The sequence below is a fragment of the Hydra viridissima genome, unplaced genomic scaffold (genome assembly GCF_058129835.1).
Source record: "Hydra viridissima isolate aposymbiotic clone 2 unplaced genomic scaffold, HvirCarnegie_v1 scaffold_1, whole genome shotgun sequence".
Taxonomy (NCBI): Eukaryota; Metazoa; Cnidaria; class Hydrozoa; order Anthoathecata; family Hydridae; genus Hydra; species Hydra viridissima.
Genome location: NW_028324300.1, coordinates 21,222,198 through 21,246,570, shown reverse-complemented (window position 1 = coordinate 21,246,570; position 24,373 = coordinate 21,222,198). Strand labels below are relative to the sequence as shown.

The following is a 24,373-nucleotide window of genomic DNA, read 5'->3' as shown; positions in this document are numbered from 1 at the left end:
CAAGACCATGATTGACGCAACATCATCTTCAGACCGATAGTCTACAAGCCAATACTATTGTAGGTATTGAGACTTTGGATGAGTTAAATGTCATTATATGGTGCATCAACAACTACTCTTGATGTGAACCATGACTGAAGGTAGATACTAACCATAAACCTATTGAATCGCTGGATTCTCTGTAGTATATAACAGATTCGCTGTCATCAAAAAGCAGTTCTCATTTAATTGAGTAGATGGCCTTGGCCATTCAACATGCTCTGTTGAAGGCACCTGGATTTTGAAGCATTATCAACATGCCCAAACCAACCAGACCTACAGCTATTTGGAGAAATTCTCTATAACCATCTGTTAAGAGACCATGGTGAAGTTGGTCAGTAACTCATAAACTTGTACAGTAAAAATATGTTCAATCCGTTTACCATAAGGAAAAGAAAGTATTAACAAAATTGTGAAAGAATGATTGTGTGTTTGTTACAAAAGACTTTGTATATTTAACTACTCATACATTTTCACATCAGTGAAAACTACAACTTTGCTCATCACACACAAGTTCTAAGTACAGTAGAACTACTACCATAATAAGTGCCAGCGATTTTACAACTAAATTTACTATCATGATAAAAGGGACCTAAGCAAACTAGCATTAATATTTTTCTTGCAAAAACATTTAGTGTTTTTGTTAAGACATTTCATCATATATCTATAACTTTTGATTATGCTGCATCATATACTTAAATTAAGTTTTACTCAGTAGAAGAGCAAATGATATATTTTTATCAGTTGAAATTCTTTAATCAGTTTAATCAGTAATTTTCAAAATCAAGTAAAAATTCTATACATTTTATTTTTTGTAAATTCATATTTATGACTTATTGGCAATTTGTGCTTGGATAGCCTGACTTAAACTATGAGTAGGATACCTGACAAGAAATGAAAAAGATTCATCTGACATAAGAAGAAATAGATATACCTGATAAGGGATGAAAGAACTGTTTCAGTCAGTTTTGTGATATACTGGCATGGACAGAAAAGTTAGAGGCATAATATTACAGGAGTATTAAAAATGCATTTCTTGATTAAATGCAGCTAATTAAATATATCAAATAAAAACAATCTTTTCAATCTCTGCTTGGTCAGTTCAAATTATGATTTAATTTAAATGATTCTTTTACATGACTTTGAAATTTTTAAAATTTGTCTTTTTTCAGACTTATACCAAGAAACTCTTTTTAGAATTTTTAAAAAAACCTGCTGCTCAAATTTTGCAATTGTATAGCATGTTATTAAAAATCTAACTCAACAAGAAAAAATTTGTAATATTTGTTGTTGGCTCAAAATTCTATCACAAATGTGACATTAAACTAACATCTCTTTAAAGTACAAAATGCAATATATTTTACAAAATAACATGAATACTTAACACTAAATATTTTTAGACTTTTCTGAAAAGAATGGTCTATATAAAGTACTTGTGAACAAAAATATTGATTAAATTTGCAACAAGATAAAAGTCAATCAAGAAAATACACCTTGACCTTGTAAAATGGTGCAAAGTTAGTAAGTTCTCCATTTAGAAAAATCAGATGGAAAGATATTCAAATGATTAGACAAATATATTATAGAAGAAATCTTTTTCTTAGTTTTAAAAAATAATGAATATCTAATAATCCATTCATACTAAAATACTAAAACTACTAAGTATCTTATTTTACCACAATAATCAAGAATAGAGTAATAGAATTACATTTTAATTAGGCTATGTATGGTTTCATTACAATCAAAATAAGTAAAAAAAAAAAATCATTTAAGCAAAAGAAAATTACCTTGTGGGGAATCCGGAGCAATATCTTTGTTCTGGAATACAGCTGCTGACATAGCAGAAGGGTTGTTCAAACCTTAAAGAATAATAAACTAAAATGATGATACATACATATACATACATACATACACACACACACACATACATATATACATACATACATACATACATACATACATACATACATACATACATACATACATACATACATACATACATACATACATACATACATACATACATTCATACATGCATTACATGGATTACATAGATTATATAGATTACATACACAAAGAAGGATGATCCTGTTTGATTTCCAGAATTATATCTTTACGCTCCAAGTTTTCTAGGACAGGTTTTAACTGTTTCCATGTTGCATATCCTTTTTTTTGCTTCCATTTATTTAGAACTTGTGCCGCTTTCTCATGAGTATTTGGTTTATCATTATCAATGTGGGCTAGTGCATTTTCATCCAAACCAAGAAATCTTCCAAGTCTTTGCCAACCTGTTGTGATTTTATGACTTATTTTATCACATATTATTGGTGTCAATTCATCACTTTGTTTTATTCCTGTAATATTAAAAAGATTTAAAAAAAAAACATAAAATATGACAAAAAAATTACAAATGAGAAATGTTTTGTTTTTAAAAAATTTAAACCTTTCAAAGATACATATAACTAAAACAGCTTAATGTAAAATTATAATACAATACTTGAAAGTTAAAGTCCAAATGAACTTTCAAGAGACAACATTAAAAAAAACCTAAGGTATATTAATAGCTCAGCTGATTTGAGATACTTTATAGCTATCAAATTACTTCAAGCTTGAAAATTTGTTCAGCAAAATATAAAAGTGTTTCCTAATTGCTAAAAACCCTGAAGCATTAAATGTAATAAAATGCTTATACAAGGTATGATGGTGGTTTTCAAATTCAGCACTTCTAAATTGTTTTGAGAATTTGCATATGTGAGATTGTGCAGGCTTTTTGTTTATTTTCAGAAAAAGAGGAATTAAACTAATCAATAAAAAACATCAGGATTTGTTATTTCAGCCTCAAATCCTCATATGAGATAAATAGATCATTCTAAGCAATTAGTTACAACAGGTCAAAGTAACCTGATAAATACCAATCCTCTTCAAAAACTCCTTTTAATGATATGTGAAAACCTAAATGACAGCAGTACATTCACAAATAGTCAGCACCTAATAAAGAACCAAAGGTTGGTGATTTAGCAGTTGTAAAATGATACAACTTGATTAGCATACAACCTACCATATATCCAATGGTTAATAGTTTCAACCCTATTGAAAGTGTGAAATCAATATGTTAATTTTAATGATGTATTAAATTGTCTTTGTTTTTTTATCATGATTGGCATGAAACTTTGACAAAACATTAACTTATAAATTGCAAAGTTCATTTGCTTTTCTGATGGCAACACCACAAAAAAAAAATAAATTTGTGTAACTATATAACCAATTTTTAACTGACTATATTCAACTGATATTTTTTTGCAGCTAGTTGTAGTAAAAATATCATCAGAAGAATTTAATTTGACATTCAAGTTGGCAGAAGTTAAAAAAACACATACAATGTTGAAATTTTAAATGAAATAATTCATATATAAAAAAAATTACAAAAGATAATGCAATAACTATTTTTATTTGCTAATTATAGTATGCTATATCAAAAACAATACAATAAACTATAACCTTACTATAGTACTTTTTACATTGTTACACTAATTATATTCTACTTTTTTACATTTTTAAGAAATTCTAATTTTCTAACACAAGTATGTTCTAAGGCAAGTATATTTAAAAAAAGTATTTTTCGAAAAAAGTATAAAAAACACATTCAGAATTACTAAAGATATATTCCTCAATCTAAAATTTCAGCTTGGTTTCCGAATTTAAAAAAACAAAATGCTTTAAAACATTTTTGTGTCTCTACATCTATAAAACACGCATTTTTTTGTTAAAAATATTTTAAAATATAAATAGATAAGACCATTTTCTATTTTTTTTTTTTTTTTTCTTTTCTAAACAAAAAGAGTATATTATATTTCAATCATAACCTGATAACCATATGTATTCAAAATATTAATTTTCCTAAAATCAATAATTGCCCTGTCCCACTAAGTATGCTGTTTTTAAGTTGATAAATTTTAAGAAAGACCATACGGTATATGACCATACGGGCCAATAAAAGAAACTTACTTGTAATTAGTATATCAAGTATTTAGTGAATGTATGATGTGAGTTTACTGAACTTAATAGAATTTGGATTTGAAAATTATGCAATTAAAAAATATATGTAGTATGTGCCAATTGGAAATTTTGTGAAACATTTAAAACAAATCCATTCAAAGAAGTTTGATAACCAAATCATATTAAACTTGTTTTGATGGATGATGAAAAATAATGTAGTTGAACAAACTGTTTATACTGCATAAAACAAAATAAATTGGAAATTTCTTATTTTAAAACATGCTACAGGGCTTTATGCATCTTGTGGTAAGCCACATAACTACTTTTATGCATTTTCTCAGCAGAAGCTAATCACAAGCCTGATTAGGAAGACATTGTCATACGATGTCTGTTGCCTAATCAGAAAATCTGCTTTTTTCTAGCACTTTCTTGCATCCGTAGATAGAACTACATGGCTGTGTTTTAAAAAAACATGATAACATCATATATGATGCGGATGCAAATCAAGTAGTCTAGCACGCAAGTAAATTTCAATACCTCTGAAGTGAGTTGCATAAATCTACTAGTGTAGTAAAGTAACTTTATGCTAACTTATAGGGGCCACATAAAGACCCCTATAAAGTAGCATAAAGTCACTTTAAAGATTTATATGCCAGAGATATACATGGGAAAGGTTGAATCCGAATTATAGAAATTGTAGCAAGTAAATAATTTGTCTTCTTTGTCAGAAAAAAATGCAAAGTGGATGTTGATGAAAGCAGGCTGGCTATTGACAAAGAGTGAGAATAATTAAATAGAACCTTAAACAAAAGTTTTCTCCATTTAAGTTTCAATACTTGCCAGCATCATTCAACAAATTTCCAACAACAATATTCTACAGACTAAAGAAGAGGATTTAGACTTCTTTGAGTGGAATAAAGACCAAATGCAGAGAGCAAAAAAGATTGCTTGCATTTTTTAACATTATTCCTGAAGTTACAGAAAATAAGGAAGTCAGCTGAAGAGTTTGGAGTCTCAAAAGGCACTAAACACATATCAAGAAAGTAGGAAAACTTTAAGATAAACTTAAAAAGAAAAACCCCGAACAATTTTAAGATTAACTTCAAAATTTGACAGCAAGTTATTACTAACAACTGATATGGAATCAAATGAGTTTTTACTGTTACCACTATAAATGAAATGAATGATTTAAAAGAATAATAATTAATTGTTGATTCTATTGAAAATAATCTTGAACTAGATAAAGGTGTAGACAAGATAAAGTAATGCGCTGAAATTAATTCAATCACATTTGAACTGTATATCATGTATAAGTTTGCTGATATTTGTTTACAATGTAAATTTAGTAAACAAATTGAAGAGTTAACAAACTTTAGATTTTGTGTTAAAAATAATGTGGACTAATTCAAAGGTATTTGTTGAATAAGTTACTTTTAAAGACAAAATGATATGTGAATGAAGAGTAATAAAGCTTAAAAAAATCAAGAAATCAAATTAAATATCAGAATTTATTGTAATTATTTTAACATTAATCTAAATGCTACTCAATGACATTGAATACACTTACCTAGATTTCATAAGCTTCTGTTTTTATCAAAAAAAATTTATAAAGAAAAGAAATCAAATAAGAGAAGAACTGGAAACAAAAACCTCTGCACATAAATATGGAAGATGAACAAGGAACTGAAATGATTTAAAATCATTTTCTAAACAAAGTCCTAAATAAAAATCATTTTAACTTAAAATCAACTTTATTAAGCTTGAAAACTTAAACTTATGCAATATTTAAAATTTTGCTAATTAAAACATTAAAAGAAATGCAACTAAATGTTTAAGTTTGAGACTAACATAATAGAACAATTTATATATTTATGATTTCCTCAATTCTGTAAATGATGAGAGAAAGGCAAGAATTTTCATACTAAGAAAAAACTTCATAACTTAATAAATTACCTGCTTTGTCTTTCAAAGGAATGGAGATTACTTGAAATGATTAGATTTTAAATTAACGTAAAATTACACCAAAAAAGAACACAAAATTAATGTTAGCTCAGCAACGAGTAAGAGCTGGATTTGATAATAATAATAATAATAATAATAATAATAATAATAATAATAATAATAATAATAATAATAATAATAACAAAAATAATAATAATAATAATAACAAAAATAATAATAATAATAATAATAATAATAATAATAATAATAATAATAATAATAATAATAATAATAATAATAATAATAATAATAATAATAATATAATAATAATAATAATAATAATAATAATAATAATAATAATAATAATAATAATAACAATAATAATAATAATATAATAATAATAATAATAATAATAATAATAATAATAATAATAATAATAATAATAATAATAATAATAATAATAACAATAATAATAATAATAATAATATTATAATAATAATAATAATAATAATAATAATAATAATAATAATAATAATAATAATAATAATAATAATAATAATAACAATAATAATAATAATAATAATAATACCCAATTATGCTTTATTTTATAGATAAATTTATCTCACAAAAAACAAACAAACAACTTACAAGATACGACTGATGTATTTTGACGTTTAAACAGTTCCTATGCTTAGATTATTGGTTGGCATAGCTGTATGTAAGGAAATTTATTCTGTGCTATTGATATTTTATACAGAGTATGCCAATCTCTGCAACATTATTTGACATTATTGCTGTGCATTCAGATTTGACATCAACACTTAATTTTGACTGGTTACAGATGCAACCTTACAACTACAATAATATTACAAGTCAATATTACCCCCATCAACAGGGTAGCATCGACACTTGAGAAGATCAAAAAAATGAATAAAGAATACAATAAATTTCCCTGAACTTGGGTATTATAATAGTGATGAATAGGAAATACATGTCATTTTACAATAGGGAACCACAAATCAGTTGAAACTGTTTAACTCTAATTAGAATTGTTTACACATGTTAAAATTACCCTGAGTTTCCTTAATTGATTTTGTTTAGTTTGGATGGGAATCAGCAATCAAAAAAAATATTTAATAAAAATGATTGAATAGGAATAATCCTTGTATGAGTTGAAATCTCTCCAAAAAACATAATATTTTGTTGATGTGATCTGCTGTTTAAAAATATTTAAACAATATTCAAACAATAAGATGTTGCATTAGGGTGGTCCATTTTAAACTTTTTTTTGAAATTTTAACCGGGTTTTTTACCAGTGATGACATTTTATCTAAAAATGCTAAATGCCAAAAATTTCGAATTTAGAACGAATTTTACATCTCCCACAAGATATTGGAAGTTCAAGTAATGGATTGCGCAAGTGTTGCGCAAAGTTTTTACTAACAAACTGTTGTTTTTTCTAAATGGGGTTCACACAATTTATTTGACAATCACTAAGGAATAATTCTACAAAAACTTATTAATTTACAACTTATTGTACTTATCCCACAAGAGATTTGTTTTAAAACACCACAGATATTGAGTAACATAATTTAGTTAATTACAATAATTGCATTTAAGGAGGTGATTAAGTCTTAATTCTCTTGAGACAACAATAGTTCAAAAATTTCAAAAAGAGAACTATTAAAAGAAACGTATACAGTTGCTGATGGATCCGGTATTAGTGAAAGACAACAGCTACTTATTTTGGGAAAGACTTTAGCATTAGGTGGAGCAACTTTAAATGATGTAACAATTTCTAAATCATCAGTTCACAGAGCAAGATCAGCTAACAGAATTGAAGAAACTAATTTAATTGAAAAAATTTGGATTCCACCTGAATATTTGGAAATTCATTGGGATGGAAAAACTTTCAAAAAAGGAAGAGCGACTTGCTGTGTATGCAGGGCCACCTCCTAAATTGCTAGGTACTCCTAAAATTGCTGACGGGACTGGTCAAACGCAATGTTGTTCAGTGATGAACCTAGTTGATAAATGGCAATTAAAAGCATCTGTTGTTGCACTTGTCTATGATACAACACCTGCAAACAGTGGAGCATATAATGGAGCTGCAATTCTAATTGAGAAGCAAATTGGTCGTTCTCTACTCCGACTTGAAAGTAGACATTAAATTCCAGAGCTCTTTATAAAAGCAACATCCAATGCTATTTGTGGTCCAAACAAATCACCAAGAGTTCAGTTGTTTGAAAGGTTCAAAGAAGAATTTCATAACCTTAACAAGAATATAAAAGAACTTAGAGTGTGGGACTGGCCTCATGATCAAAATAGTTTTTTATTTCAACAAGCACTTGAAGTAAAGAAATGGGCAATGGATTGCTTGGAGAGAAAAACATTTCCTTGTGAGGACTATCGCGAACTAGTGGAGCTTAATCTATTTTTTTTTGGTGGACATATTAAAAGAGGTTTCCGCATTCGATATGCTGGTTCTGATCATTATGCAAGGTGGATATCAAAAGCCATTTATTATAAAAAATATTCCTACTATCTCGTACTTTTGAACTTAATGATGAAGAAGCAAGAAAGGTTGAGAGGATGGCTGAGTACATTTGTCTTTTTTACACAAAGTACTTTCTTCAATCTGCTATTACTTCTGCCCCAGCTAATGACCTGAATTTCTTTTATTTAATGAGGAAATTTAAATCAATCAACCTTGAAAGTACAGAGGAAACCATCAAGTCTTTTGAAAGACACCTTGGATACTTATCTGAGGAGCTAGTAGTCTTTTCTTTGTTCGACGACTCTGTGAGTTATGCAGAAAAGACTATGATGGGTCAGAAACTAATAAACTTACCAAGACCTAAAGTATTTACTCCATATAAACTGAAGACTGATTATTATTTAGCGCAACGAAGAAAAATCTTTTTTATCATCTTTTATTGGCGAAAAATCATGGTTGCTTTTTCATTTGTTAAAATTAAACAGACCCCAAGAATGGCTAAACATTCCATCAGAACATTGGAACAAATTCGAGGACTTTAAAGCTGCAAAAAAATTTGTATGCAATCTTTCTTGTGTCAACGATATTGCAGAGCGAGGTATCAAGTTTATAGGAGACATCAAAGACAAATGTTTTGATCCAGTAGAGAGAGAACAACTTGCTCAAGTTGTGGAAAAGCATCGAAACAGCTTTAAAGGTGCATATTTCTCAAAGAAATCAATTGAAATTAATTTTCAACAAACAAACAAACAAAATATCAGTGAAGTTATTAATTGTATATTTATTAGTATTTCAATAAATCTTTTGTGGGATATGTACAAATAGTCGTAAATTAATAAAATTTTGTATAATTGTTTTCTAATGGTTGATAATTAAATTGTGTAAACCCCACTAAGTAACTATAACAATAAGTGAATAAAAAAGTTGTGCAACACTTGCGCAATCCGTTATTCTAATTTCCGATGTTTTATGGGGGATCTAAAAATTGTCCTTAATTCAAAATTTTTTGTATTTAGGGTTTTTAGATCAAATTTTATTACTGGTAAAAACCCCAATTAAAATTTCAGAAAAAAGTTCAAAATGAACCACCCTAATGTTGCATATTGCCAAACAATTTCTTCACAGCTAACAACAACTTACTTTCTTTTTCTTCAATGGATGGCTTCAGGGGGTTTTCTGCCTCAAATGATTTATCTAATAAGTATATTATCAAGAATGAGCAAAACACTAAAACATTTAAAATTTTGTTTGTGTAAAAAATAATTTCAACTTCTACTATAAAAAGCAAAAAACAAGAGAAACAATGTTTTAAGAATCTTTTTACTATGTTTATAAACTTCAGAGGAAAAAATTTATTTTATTAACTTCAAGGAATTTTCAAAGGTAGAAATAAAAAAAACAAAAACAAATAAACTTTCAAAAAAAAAGTATTACTACAAATTACTTTATTTCAAACACATTAAAAAAAAAAAATTAACTTTGTACTTGAGAACTTTTCCATCACTTTTATCAAATCTAATCTATTGATCTTGCATATTGCACTTGCTAAAGCCTCTAATGAAGGAAACTTTTGTTGGTTACTCCATGCGCATAACATTCTGTAAGCCTTTTCTTCTAAATCATCATTATTTTCAGTGTCTATGACATCAAGCTCATTTTCACTGACTGATAAAAAGTGTCCCATGTTCATCCAGTCTTTGCCAATCTTTGTTTTTAATTGTAATAGTAATTCTGAATTCTCAAGAATATTACCCATTTTTGCTTGATCTTTTAACACAACTTTTTCCTAAACAAGAAACAACTTCAAAAATGTGTTCTTTTCCAAAACCAGTTGTGGGATTTTTTAGTATTGAAATGAAAATTATAATTAATATTGTATAAAAAGTATGATAAGAAATTCTCAAAGTGAATACAATTTATACTTCCCACTTTACCAGATACCAGAACAGGAGGAAAAAATGGTTTTGAAAAAAAAGACATTTAAAATTTTTAATTGTATGTACTCATTTTAGTTTTGTATAAAAAATTAGAGGTAAAGGTGAGGGTGAGGAGGTCTTTAATGATTATTGTAGACAGCCAATTTTTTTCTAAATACACAACTAAAAATAAAAATGAGTTTTTTAAGTTTTGCTAAAACTGCACATTTATAAACCATAAAACTCCCCTTATTACCCATTCTTATTAAAAAAAGTAACAATTTAATTAGCTTATAAAAGTAACATAAAACTCCTCTTATTACATATTCTTCATAAAAAAGTAACAATAAGTATAAAGTATAACATACGTTAAAGTATAAAGTATAAAGTATAACATACGTTTTAAATTATGATATGTAATATAAAGAATATTATAAAAAATACAACTATAAGGATATAAAGATTACCTCATCATCATCAACAGCTGAGTAGTCATTAAGGGTAGCATGTCTTGGTAGTCCTGTATTAGAAGATGGTGATGGCGCAGGTTCTGACAAATTATGATCAATTGGTATAAAAACAACTGTTTTTCCACTTTCAGTATTATGTTGAACTATCAACTGCTCATCTATAAATAACATATATGCTGTATATAGTTGAACATTGAACAAATATTATATATATATATATATATATATATATATATATATATATATATATATATATATATATATATATATATATATATATATATATATATATATATGTATATACTCAAGGATTACAACAATAATTGTGATACTATAACAAATAATATAGTGAGCAAAAGATTATGGTCAGTGACATTTCATGCTCAAATTCAGTGAGTATCTTGATATAAGGATTGAAATAAAACAAAGAACATATCAATTGGTTTGCAAATTAGTTACTATAACAAAACTGTAGTACTCACTACAGTATTTACTATAATCGAAAAGAGAAATCATCAGAATGTATTCCTTAAAGATAAAGTAAGTTATTTAAATTTTGTTAAAATGAAGGACTGACTATCAGAACTAAATCAAAACAAAAAAAATTTACATGGTCACTTTCTCCTCGAAAAATCTAGTTAAGAATAAGAGGCACATATAAAGATGAATGAAACTGAATGTAACAGCATCAATACTTGGTAACATAAGAAATATAAAATTCATAGTTTCTTGTAAATGAATGTCATGTAAATTTTATTTTCTACCTGAATTTCATCAGTTTCTTTCTAAATGAAAGAAAACAAAAGACAGGACTTTTACTTGAGTAAAAAGTGAGTGTTTTTTAAAATTTATAATTTGAGAAGAGTTGTACATAGAGTATAAATGTCTCCATTTATACTCTATGTACAACAGTGTTTATCATAGATGCATGTTTTGGGATACTTTTCTAGCTTTTTATTGGTTTAAATTTTCATATAGAAGCATAATTATTATAATTCTCAGAATACTTCATTTAAAGTTTAAACTGAGAAATATAGGATAATCTTTTAATTTGTATATCTTTAAAATCTTTCTAATGCAGACTGCAGTATAAAATAATAACTCTTTTCTAAAAAAAAGTACAAACTTTGGACTTTCCATGAAATAATATGCATCATGAACAATCAATTAACTTTGAGGTAAATAATACTGTATTGAGAGATGATATTATCTACAAAGCACTATTTGTCAATACTTTGATATAGTAATTCTTGTAAGAGATGCATTCAGATTAAGGTAACTTAATGTAATTACCTGAAACTCTTACAAAAATTACTATTTGTAATTAAAATAAAAGTTACTATTTGTACCATTTGTCTGGCTGTTTTATATTTAAACTAACTAGGAGTAAATGGTTGCTTCACAGTTTTATTTTTTTATATGCAAAGTTCACTCATGTTTTTCAGCTATTATTTATATAAATATCTTAATATGTATATAAGAGTGTATTTTTCCTTCTTGTTTGGCTGCTGGTAAAAATCATTTTCATTTTAATATAGAAAAACATTAAATTGTAAATTAATCTTATTAAAACTTAAATTACTGATATTTTTTGCTGACTCAATTTAAACTACCAACATTTAAATTTAATTTTAAGAAAAATATTTTATTTTTTTCTAAAGTGATATTCACCAGAGGAGTTCTTCAATGCTTTGTTAAGATTAGGTCAGTTTATTGTATTATAGTTTATTGTTATTATCATTTGTACAAGTATGAAAACTATTTAACATAAAACTTTTAATGGCTTTGAATGCTCTCATTCTTTTGAAAAAAAAAAAAGTAAAAACAACATAAAAGATTGTAAAAAAACAGGTTGGAAAATACACTACAGGTGAAAATAATTACTTAAAAAGATACCATTTATCAGAACAGGTTCTTTACTTATTTCTTCTTTTAGTATTTCTTTTTCTTCTTTTAGTATTTCTTTTTCTTCTTTTTCTTTTCCAAGACAACCTTCTTCTTCAAATGCTGATAAAACACTAAATCTTTTCATTGTAATCAGAGTACTTTTGATCAACTCTTTAAACTGCAATGAATTAATGTCATAAAGCTTTTCAAGTAATGCTTTCATTTTCATTTGATTGCTATTATTCTCTTGGTCAATATTCTCTATAATACTGTTAACCTCATATAAACAGGTATAAATAGCAAATTTCTTCCAGTCAGAAGATGCATCCTCAAGCAAAAACTTTATTACAATTTCATTACTTTCTAAAAATATTTAAAAAAAAACTAATCAATTACAGGATCAAAAATATAAAAGTTAAATAAGATTTAAAATCAATTTTCTCATTTGCAAAATTAGCAGCAGATAAAAGTATCAATCAAAAAAATTGAATGAATTGAAATCAGTAACAACCATTTGGTCATAATGATATTGTTTAGAAAAACATTTACCTAATGTTTACAATAAATGTTTATGATAAATTACTTATTTTACTTATGAAGTTTGTAACTTTTGTGAAAACCAGGTTATCTCATAAGCTGTTGACAATTTATTCACACTGTTTCAAAATTTATCAAAAAAAACTAAAAAAATGCATTTTGTTGAAATCTCACCTTTACAAAATAGTTTTAAAATTCTACAAATATACTGAAAAAAAACAAAAACAACCAATTCTTACCAAACAAAGCTATTCTGAACAAAAAATCAAATCTGCTAGCAACATTGAGAGAATTTACAATTAACTTTTTGTAATTTAAAGGATCAAGTTCATAGAGCTTGTCTATAAATGCAGCCATTTTTGATTGATCATTGCTGTAACCACAGTCAATTTGTTCTACAACACTATCAATGTCATGTAGATAAGTGCAATGAGCAAATCTCTTCCAGTCAGCAGATACACTCTCAATTAAGATGCGCTTAACTGTTTCATAATTTTCTAAGAAAAGAATCAAACTTTCTTAACAGTTATATTATTCATATTTTTAAAGCAGGCTGTTGGAGCCTCAAGATTGATAAAAATGAATCTAAAATCAATTTCAAAAAAGTGCAAACATCAGTTGAACTGAAAGATGTTCCATCTGTTGATTTGCAGTAAAATGCAGTTAGCATACAGAGACTTAACTTAAAGGCACATGAAGTTGAAAAATACCTCAAGTTATATATGAAATTGTTTTTTACGAAAGTTGTTTGATGTTTGCACTTGAAAATGATGATGCCTGGATCCACAAAAAGAAAAGAATGTAAATGCCTGATTTTAAAAATCCTAATTATCAAATGAATTTACAACTCTCGCGAATATTTTCTTAAAATCAAAAAAGAAATTAAAAGCTTTTCTTTAATGAAAGTGAAAAGAAAACACGCTACAAACAACTATAAAAAAGAATATCAATTCCATTTGGGTTCAGAAACAACAGGTAGTTTTGAAAGACTTGAATAGAGGCTACCTGCAGCAAGTAATTGATCCTGCTAAGTTGCAACAACAAAGAAATTTTTGGAAGAATGTTGATATAGAGCATAATGAGGAGAGAAAGAAGCTAAAAAGTACTAGCTTTGAAGCAAAGATGATGTTGTAGCTGTTGTAGCTAAATTTAATTGTCTCATATTAACAGTCTTCAAACATAAATTTAAGTTAGGTAAACAAGTCCTGAAAATCTGAGTTTCAGTAACTTGAAAATTTTAAAAAATTGCTATAAAGATGAAAAAAACCAAGTTCCCTTTTTTTCATCCATGCCCTAATAACTTGATTTTAAACAGTAGATAACCATTTATAGTGTAAATTATGTTTTTCATTATGTTTATATTTGCAAAACAATCACTCAATGCTGCCATATAAATAAATCTTCAGGACAGCAAGTAAATCCTGATTTTGTTTTTTTGTACCTAGTTTTATTTACAGTAACATTTTTTTCAATATCCGTGTTTCTATTTATTGTGTACTGAGACAATAAATTGATATATTTAGTATTTCAATATTAAAAAGACCTTTTTTTTCTCATTTCAAAACAGTGCTTTATACTATTATACATCTTTAGACTATATGAGTAATGAATTAATTGAAAATCAGCATTTATTGTATTGTTTAATTACCAGTTACAAAATTGAAAAAGAACTTTGATATGAAACCACAAAAATATGATTCACCACATTTTACAAAAACTTTGCTACAAAAACATCAAAATATAATCTTACCATCTAATGCCACACCAAATAAAATATCCAACTTTCCTAATGTAATTAGAGCATTTCTAATTTTGTCTTTGTATTGGAATGGCTCAATTTCAAAGAGCTTTTCAAGAAAAGATGCCATTCTAGATTTATCATCCTTGTTATCTTGGTCAATTTGTTTAACAATAGTTACAATGTCAATTAAATGAGTCTCGTATGCAAATCTCTTCCAGTCAGTTGATAAATGTTCGATCAAGAACTTCTTCACTTTTGAAAACTTTTCTAAATACAAGAAAAACACAATCAAAATGAAGGTAGCATGAAACAGATTAAACCTACACTAACTGTATCTGTATACATTTAAAACATAAATACAATTGTTTAAGATATATAACAATATTTCAGGACTCTATTTATAAAAAGTAATGAAATATTGATGTTATAATATAAATCAACATTTCTTGGAAAAACTCACAGAGATAAATATAGGTTATCTTAAATCCAATGTGATCATAAAATTGAAACATAAATATACTTTAAATTGTTTAACTTTAGAATTCCAATTGGATAAAATTTCCATAAAACCACTTGGCACTTTCAGTTCCAAATCCTAAGTTGTAGGTAAACAACGGTTGGTCGTATGTACCACTTAAGTGATCAAGACAATATCTCTTGATTTCTCCATTTTAACAGATTCCATTTGAATTAAAATATATGGAAATGTTCTAGAAAATTGAGAATCTTATTTTGACGCCTTTTGGGGATGATACTACACTAGAATGTATTTTTATTTATCTTTTTTCTAATACTTCATTGAAAATAATGGTTTTTTAAGGTATACTTACATATATATATATATATATATATATATATATATATATATATATATATATATATATATATATATATATATATCTGTGTGTGTGTGTGTGTGTGTGTGTGTGTGTGTGTGTGTGTGTGTGTGTGTGTGTGTGTGTGTGTGTGTGTGTGTGTAAGTATACCTTTTACATATGTAAGTCAACAGAGATCACATAGTTTTCTGAAATTATTGGGCCACTTATAGAAACAGAAAAAAAAACTTTTAAGAAACCATTGATAGCATCTTGCTCATTAACATATGAAAAAGAAAAAAATTTAAGGTTAAACAAAAATCTCTTATTAAAAAAAATACAAAAAAGCAATATAATGAAATTCATGATCTTGATAAAGAACTAATGCAAAAACAAATAGAAATAGCTAATATAAACAAAACTCACTCCAGAAAAATCAACAATACAAACAAAAAGAACATGAAATTAAAATGGAAATCTATCCAAAAAAAAATTCTCACAGTTAAAATTTTCACAATGTTTTAAAAAAGCAACACAACAGAATTATTCTATGTGAGGATGATTATTTTCAAACAATATCAGATCCAAATTTTTTTTTTAGAATGTTTTAATTTATCACTATTAGTGAATATGTTTTTTTCATATATAATACTAATTTAAAATATAAAATGTAATTCTTTTGAAATAATATGCAGTATAAACATTTGCAGTATAGACCTTTATCCATAATCAGACACAATTTTTTTATCCATAATGAGACAAAATTAAAAAAAAAAAATCAGTCCAAAATTTGATTTCTCTTTTTTTTCTGCAAAAATATCTCTTGTGAATGCTTCAGCACCATATTCTTCTTTGCTATTTTGTATTTCATTGCCTCCACAATAATCATTTTGTAGGAGGGCAATGTTGTGAAGCACAAAACAGGATATTATTATAGCTGTGGAACTTTGCAGTTTTGTTCGTAAAGGAATGTTAAGACAAGGGTATCGTTTTTTTGATATACCAAAACCATATTCAACAAAAACATTCAACATGTGTGTACTTCTTAAGCTGTAATTGTATCTGATTTCACTTTCATTTTTGGGTTAGAAAAAGGTGTCATTAAATATTGTTTACAAGGATAGTCAGAATTACCTAAAACATGAACATGTTGGCAAGCTTCAAAAACTTGTTTTATAGCTGAGTTAGCAAAAGCAAATGAATCCTAAACACTTCCAGGCCATTGAACACAAGCAGATAAAATTTCTTTTGAACCACCTGCAATGACCTGGCAATTCAAAGAAATCCCTTTTTGTTTTGATATATTTCTGTGCTTTTTTCACAAAGAATTTTTATAGGAATATGTTCCATCAATTGCTTCTATACATCCTGGGAACCCTTGAATTTGGTAAAATCTAAATAAACGTGCCTTAATCAACAGCCTTTTATAATGCTAGGAAGTTCGACCTGCTGATAAGCATTTCTAATGGCATCAAAATATGACATGTTGGATCATTACATACGAGTTACAGGATGCTTTAAAAGACACACGATTTCACAATGTTGGTATTCAGTTTTCTGTAATAAACTCATTGACAAATATACTTTCACAATGTAATCTTTTAATTAATCACGTCAATATACCCAAGTAACTACTTTTGCTTGTTAAAAACTCATTTTTATATTTGCAAAGGTTGTGAAAAGTTATATAGTAATAGTAAAGTTTTGTTACGCATCAGCAAAATGATAATGGCGGTTTGTTTTTTTTTTCAAGTTTGGTTTCAAGATTGGTCTGGAGCAGACTTGAAAAAATGACTTGAAAATTCAAAAATTCTCGTTTTTCAAGTCTGACTTCAGTTCAAGTTCGCTTCCTGCATTCTGTTCAAGTCAGACTTGAGATTTGAAGTCTGACTTGAAATTTCAAGTCCGCTTCTAGCATTCGGAAGGAATTTTTACTCTCTCAAGTCTGGTTTGAAGTCAGACTTGAAAACGGTCTATTTTTGGCGGTTTTCAAGTCTGACTTGAGTTAAAGTTCGCTTTATGCATTCGCTCAAGTCGCACTTAAGGTTTGAAGTTCGACTTCAAATTTGAAGTTCGGTTCTTGCATTCCACCCTAAGTCTCTTTAAAATTCTTCTTATGAATTTGTAAACACCATTTCACAAACCTAAATACTTTAAAGAAAGTATTTCTTCTTACCAATGTCGATGATAGCAAACTTTTTAAACTTACTCAAAGCATGTATACTTACTTTCTGTAGTTCCTAACAACACAGATAGTCAATGCATTCACTTTTAATAAAATTAAATGACCTTTTGCTGATGTTTTACATATTTTTGACACTATTAACAAATACTTATTAAAAGATATAAAAAAATAAATAAAATTTTGGTTCTGTGTTGTGCTGCAATATTCTGAGAAATTAAGACTTATAAAATGAAGTTTTAATGTATAGATTTAACCAAGTTTAACATAACCACATTTTGAACTTTTTTGCTGTACATAATTGTCAGAAGCTAAAAGAATTTGTTTTACGTTATTGTAATTCAATTTAAGTTATTGTTCCTGTAGTTCTAGGGGAACTGGAAAAAAACCATTAACTAATAAAAAACCATATCAACCATATAAATTGTTCTTGGGCAAACCATAACTGCTGCTTGCCATCTGACAATAACAATAAGTGAATTTTCAATTCAATTCAAGCACTTCAACTATACAACTGAGAACTGTACGCCTCAACTTATTGTTAAATTATGCAAAAAAGTAGTCAATTAAAATTTTATAGTAACAGCAAAAACTGCTTATTGTTCTAACTAAAAAACAATTTTCTTTTAAGTAGTAATAATGATACAATAAAGATACAATAAGTGGCTGATTGCATAACACTTATTGAAATAATACTTATTCCAAAGATTATTTGAATTATAAAAAGTAGGAACACCAACATCACAATTTAATCAGCACTAGTAAATTTCAACACATTCATTACAAATGCATCTATATTGCATCAAATTGAGATTATAAATTCAGTCAGTTAGGCTATACAGAAAACTGTTCTATATCATAGCATTTGAATAGAATAGCTGCCTTTTTTAGCATTTTTGCAAATTTTACTTATGCAAGTCATCCTTTAAAAAATTGTACTCTTTTTTATATTAATGTTTCTTTATTGCAATCAACTGTTTTTCGCCCTACATGTACTGATAATTTACCTATTGATCTTATTCTATTGATAATAATTACAACCACAGAATTAAAAGTTAAATGTGAAAATCAAAAAACTTCAGAAAGGTAAATTTTGTGTTAGTAAATCATCATACAGATAAAAAGTTGCACTCTACTAATGCTGAGAGAAAATTTTATCACTTACCATTAAATGCCACACACAACAAAATATCAAATCTTTTAAGAGTATAAAGACAGTTTGCAATCACTTCATAAAAGTTCAGTGGATTGATTTCCATAAGTCTTCGAAGAAATTTTTTCAATTTTAGCTCATTATTGTTGTTCTCTTTCTGAATTTTTTCCACCATGTCATAAAATGCATTTAAACAAACAATATGAGCAAATCTCATCCAGTCAGAGGAAACTTGTTCAACCAGAATCTTTCTAACTCTTTCATCTGCATCTAGATTTAAGACAAAAAAAAGATATACATAAAAAACATTTTTGATGTCCAAAAAAATTATTTTGCTAAAAATTAAATGATTTTGCAATTAGTACTTCTCTAAGGGAAAGAAAAGTGACAGCACAATCTTCAAAAAAAAGAAACATTTCAAAACCTTCTGCTTTATTTTATTCTGAAAATGCTTTCTAAAATTTTCTTTTTTTTAAAACTTTGAAATCCTGAAGCTTTGGTAATAAATTCTAAATAGTTATTTAAACATCACACAAAAAGTTTTCTAATAATTAGAAAGAGGATTAAACCATATATTTTTATAAGAGAACATTTTTTTTTTTTCATTTTCAAAATTAATTTTCTTAAACAGTATAAAATAAAAATTAAGAATATCTTTTTGGAAGAATGTAAGTTTATTAAATCAGCTTAATCAAATTTAAAATTATTCCAATAATTTCATTAGTTTTGAGTAAAAACAAGAATAAAAAAATTTTCAGTGCGGCTAGAAAAGTTACTTAACTCAGCATTGAAAAACTTACAAAAATGTTAAAAATTCAAAAATATATAAAAACAGTAAGGGTCTGTGCAAAGTAAACATATTTTTTCCTTATTTTAAGGCAGCTTTACCAGTAAATCAGATATATTTCTAAACAATAAAATCTTTCTTATTAAGAAAGTATAAAATTGACTTTATAACACATGGAAAACAATATAGATGTAAAATGAACAAACAATTTCTGATACATTAAATAGAATAAAATTAATAAAATGGCAACTTGTTTTATTGTTAAATATGTAGACAACAATCAAAACAAGATAAAAAAAAAATTTACAGAAATTTAATTTATCAATGGTAAGCCACATAAGTATAGTTAATGCAGCCTATTGTGGAAAACCAACAGATCGTACAACTATCAATCTCTATCAACTCTTTCAAAAAGCTTTGAACCTTTGAAATCCAACTCTCAACTTTGACACTCCAACACTGGTTGAAATTACTAGAGCAGAAACTATCATCTGAAACTGAAACATCTAATTATGTTGTGGCACAGGTAATGATAGTAAAAAGGGAATAGTAAAACAATTTTAAACTTAGTTCAATAATACTTTACTAAAATTTAAAAAAAGTGACATTTTTTTGAATGTAGCAAAAGAAATGGCCATCACAGTTCACAAGTTTTTAAGGGTCTTTGTAAAGTTGTACATTAAGTTGTACATCAAGTGATCACTAAATTACATAAAATACATGCATGCATGCATACATACATACATACATACATACATACATACATACATACATACATACATACATACATACATACATACATACATACATTCGTACATACATATAAAGCAAAGATTCTTGTGTCAGTTTACATAAAAGCAGTAGAATATTTATGAAAACAAAAAATAATTTAAGAGAGTTTTGCATTGTACTTTGTTTGTTTTAATGGTAATAATTATGCAAGGAAAAATTACACTTCAGTGGCATAAATTTCTTGTCCAAATATTTTAGCCAAAGCTCATAATAAATTCTGCAGTTATATTTAACTTATGCAACATTGACAATTTATTGAAAATTGAAAATATTTTGAAATACTTTGAAACTTATAAAGTAATTTTCATATACTTTTAATAATTTCATATTATACAACACAAAATTTTCAAACATTTTATAGGTAAAAAGAAAAACTATAAATGTTTGCGAAAAATACAAGATGGGGAGAGCAGAATCTAAATTAAATGTTTTATGTATCATACCTTCATGATCCGAAGAACATGCTGTTGAGTTGCTAGAGTCAATAATATTGTACCAATTATCATCAGTTTCTTGTAAATCAACAACACTTTGTTTAAAAATTGCATTACCAAGAATGCCACCCATTAGACCTGTCAAAAGAATGTTCTAAACTTTAAAATGTTTAAAATACAATAAAAAAAATATGTTCAAGTCTTGTTTTAGGACCAGGAAAGAAATGATACTAATAATGTTGTTAAAACTAGAGTTTACTCTGAAGTGAAAGAGCAATCACCACATAAAGTGAGTTTGAAATATTCCTTTTTCTCTTTAAAAATTCACCAATTTTTATTGTATAGCAAAAGCAACTTTTTAAAAAACTACTGATTTTTTTTAGATTAATTTTTTTAGCTTAAAAAAGGATAGCAGTTTGAATGGGTTTTGCATCAAATTTGGAATAAAAATTTTGTAGACAATATTATAAAAAACTAAACTTTTTTTGAAATAACTTTTCTTTTGTGTAAAACTAATTACCACAGTGTAAAACTAATTACCACATCATTTTGACTACAATTTTATCAAGAATGTTCAAGTATTTCTTGATAAAAGATCTAAACAAAACTTCAAACTGAAAATAAAAAGAAGTTTGTAGTTGTAAAATATGTATTGTCAGCTAAAATAAATAATTTTGAAATAAAAAAAGTTTAAGCAATCAGAGAGGTTTTCTTTTTCATAATTTCATAATTTCATAATTTTCATAATTTCATATTTTAATGCTTAATAACCAAGATTTAAACTTTATTCATTTGATTTAAGTGACCTAGATTCAGCAAAAATATCCTCACCTTCAATGAGTATCTAGATTCAAAGATTGAAAACTAAATTACTGAAAATATTAAATTGACCTGTAAATAGTATTAGCTATAAAATATCATTTGGCTGAAGCAAAAAATCATTGAGTCACAGCTCTCATCAGCATGAACTACTTGAAAATGAAATAAGTAGCACACAAAATAAGTTCTTTAATCTTTATTTACATGAAGGACTGACTATCAGAACTGAAAATAAAATATTAACATGGTTACTTTCTCCTGTAACAAACAAATTGTGAACAAGAAGCAAATATAAGAGGGAATCAAATTAAATGTAACAAATAAGCATTAATATTTGGTGTCATAATATCTAAAATTATTTATAATTTCTTGTACATGAATGTTATGTAATAAAATAATTATAGTATATTATTATTCAAATGATAGAAACGAGTAGCAAAGGTTTACTACTCAGAAAAAAGATTTCAAATCAAACTTAAAAAAAACAACATTTTTTTCTAACACCAAGTCAAAAGTAACTTTGAAAGACATGTTTAGAATGAATGTTTTTAATGAAAAGTTCCCTCAAGCAAATTGCAATTTCTAATTTAATGCTTGCTTTTAGCAAAATACCTGCATGTGTTAAATGCACCATATTAAAATATTGGAACTAAAAAGTTCGAATATATAGTTAGCTAGCAAATTTTACCTTGTCCTGTTGCATAGATAAATCAAGACAGTAAATTTTGCTCAAGCAGAAAACGCAGTCTGAAGAGTGTACTTATGGCTTTTAAAGTATCACTCGTCACAATGGATTTGATTGTTTGTACTCGAACGAACGAAAAGCGCATGCTCCTGTAAGGGCAGGAAAAACCACCGAACAGATCAATATCATGCCTTCATAAGCGAGACATCAAAACAATCTTAGGTATATTCAGAGGTAAAGTTCAGAATCAAATAATCAAATTATCATTTCAAGTTTTCGAAGAAAAAAAAATTCATTAAAGAATTTTAAAAATTGTAGTTAACGGAATATCCTGATCCGTTGAGTACCGTAGGATGTCACTGCTTCTTGATAAAAACCAGACTTATTATGACTAATTTACATAACATACTGACATTTATCAGCTTTTGTAGATGACAAAGGAATACGTAAAAAACTGTTGTCGAACACGGCTTTTTATTGAAATAGTTTTTGATGCTTTATCTCTATCCAGCGTTTTTACTACGTTAAATACGCGTTTTCCCTAAACTGAATACGCATGATCCCTAGACTTAAGCAACCCTTGCCCGGTATGATGAGCACATTAAACAACGATCATGCTACGTTTAGTGCTTACTTCGAGCGTTCCGACGGCTTTTTATCGTGCAGAAGATGGTAACTTAATGCTATACTTTACTTTTTCTGCTGGCTTTTCATAAGAATACTTAAAAGGTGAGTAGGCTTTTAGATTGAGTTATAAATAAAATCTAAAAGATATTCTGGAAAAAGTTGTCAGCCAAAATAATTTTTATATATTTGTTTTAAATCAGCTGACCCCCTGACTAGTTATTTAAGATTATTTAAAGCCAACGAGTAACCATAAAAGGAATAAAATTTTCAGCTTCTTAAAACAGTGCGACGTGTATTGCGTAATATTGCACACGGTGTCTGAGATGTTGGAAATACAGCATCCCTTACTGATCCAAACGTCATGATGAACTTTTTCAAAACAAACCTAACTTATGAAATTATTCTTCAAAAGCTTTCCTCTTCTTAACATAATTGTCGACATGCGAGTGGAGTGTTGAATAAAGAAGGTTGAATTTTTAAAAAAGAAATTTAAACAATAAATTACTCCTCATTAAATCGTGTTTGTATTCATGTTCATACAAACTGTTTTTAGGATTTTTTTAAACAATTTTTAGATTTACAACTTTATAAATGTAAATTGTACTTAAATGTTTTGTCATCTGAAAACCTGATATTAGTAATTAGTAAAACTCCCATTGTTAAAATGACGATGAATCTTAAAAACGGACTTGGTGGAGCAACCGTTCTTTTTATAGGATGCTTTCAGTTTACTTCATAAAATGTTAATTACTGAATGTTTAATTTGTTGTAATTACTTTAATGGAGTGACTTCCGTGTCAAGAGGGGGCAAGTGGCAATTGCTGGTCATGTCAAGTTTACCCAGGTTATTTTTAATGAATATCAAACTTACGTTGCAATTTTCATTTAAAAAGTATATTTAAAATATTTGCGTAATAATAAACTTCCTCAAAGAGACCACATTATTCTTAATCAACGTAACTTCAGTTTGTGAAGTTTTTTAATACAAAATGCTATTTAGTGTAGGAATATTAAATGCATTTAATTCTTGATCAAATCACTTATGATATTGATGA

At 27.1% G+C, this 24,373-nt stretch overlaps 1 pseudogene across 1 annotated transcript in view; it reads right to left on the bottom strand.

The window, feature by feature from the left end:
• LOC145192505 (uncharacterized) overlaps positions 1-22,785 on the bottom strand; it is an 85,919-nt pseudogene extending 63,134 nt beyond the window's left edge. The window contains exons 1-12 of the transcript XR_016449064.1: positions 22,695-22,785; positions 22,019-22,231; positions 21,197-21,325; positions 19,187-19,444; positions 15,034-15,291; positions 13,523-13,780; positions 12,756-13,109; positions 10,857-11,017; positions 9,959-10,259; positions 9,614-9,667; positions 2,112-2,393; positions 1,827-1,898 (exon numbers count right to left, since the gene is read on the bottom strand). The product of XR_016449064.1 is annotated as an uncharacterized LOC145192505 (transcript). The remainder of the gene's footprint in view (positions 1-1,826; positions 1,899-2,111; positions 2,394-9,613; positions 9,668-9,958; positions 10,260-10,856; positions 11,018-12,755; positions 13,110-13,522; positions 13,781-15,033; positions 15,292-19,186; positions 19,445-21,196; positions 21,326-22,018; positions 22,232-22,694) is intronic.
• Between the last annotated feature and the right edge of the window lie 1,588 nt (positions 22,786-24,373).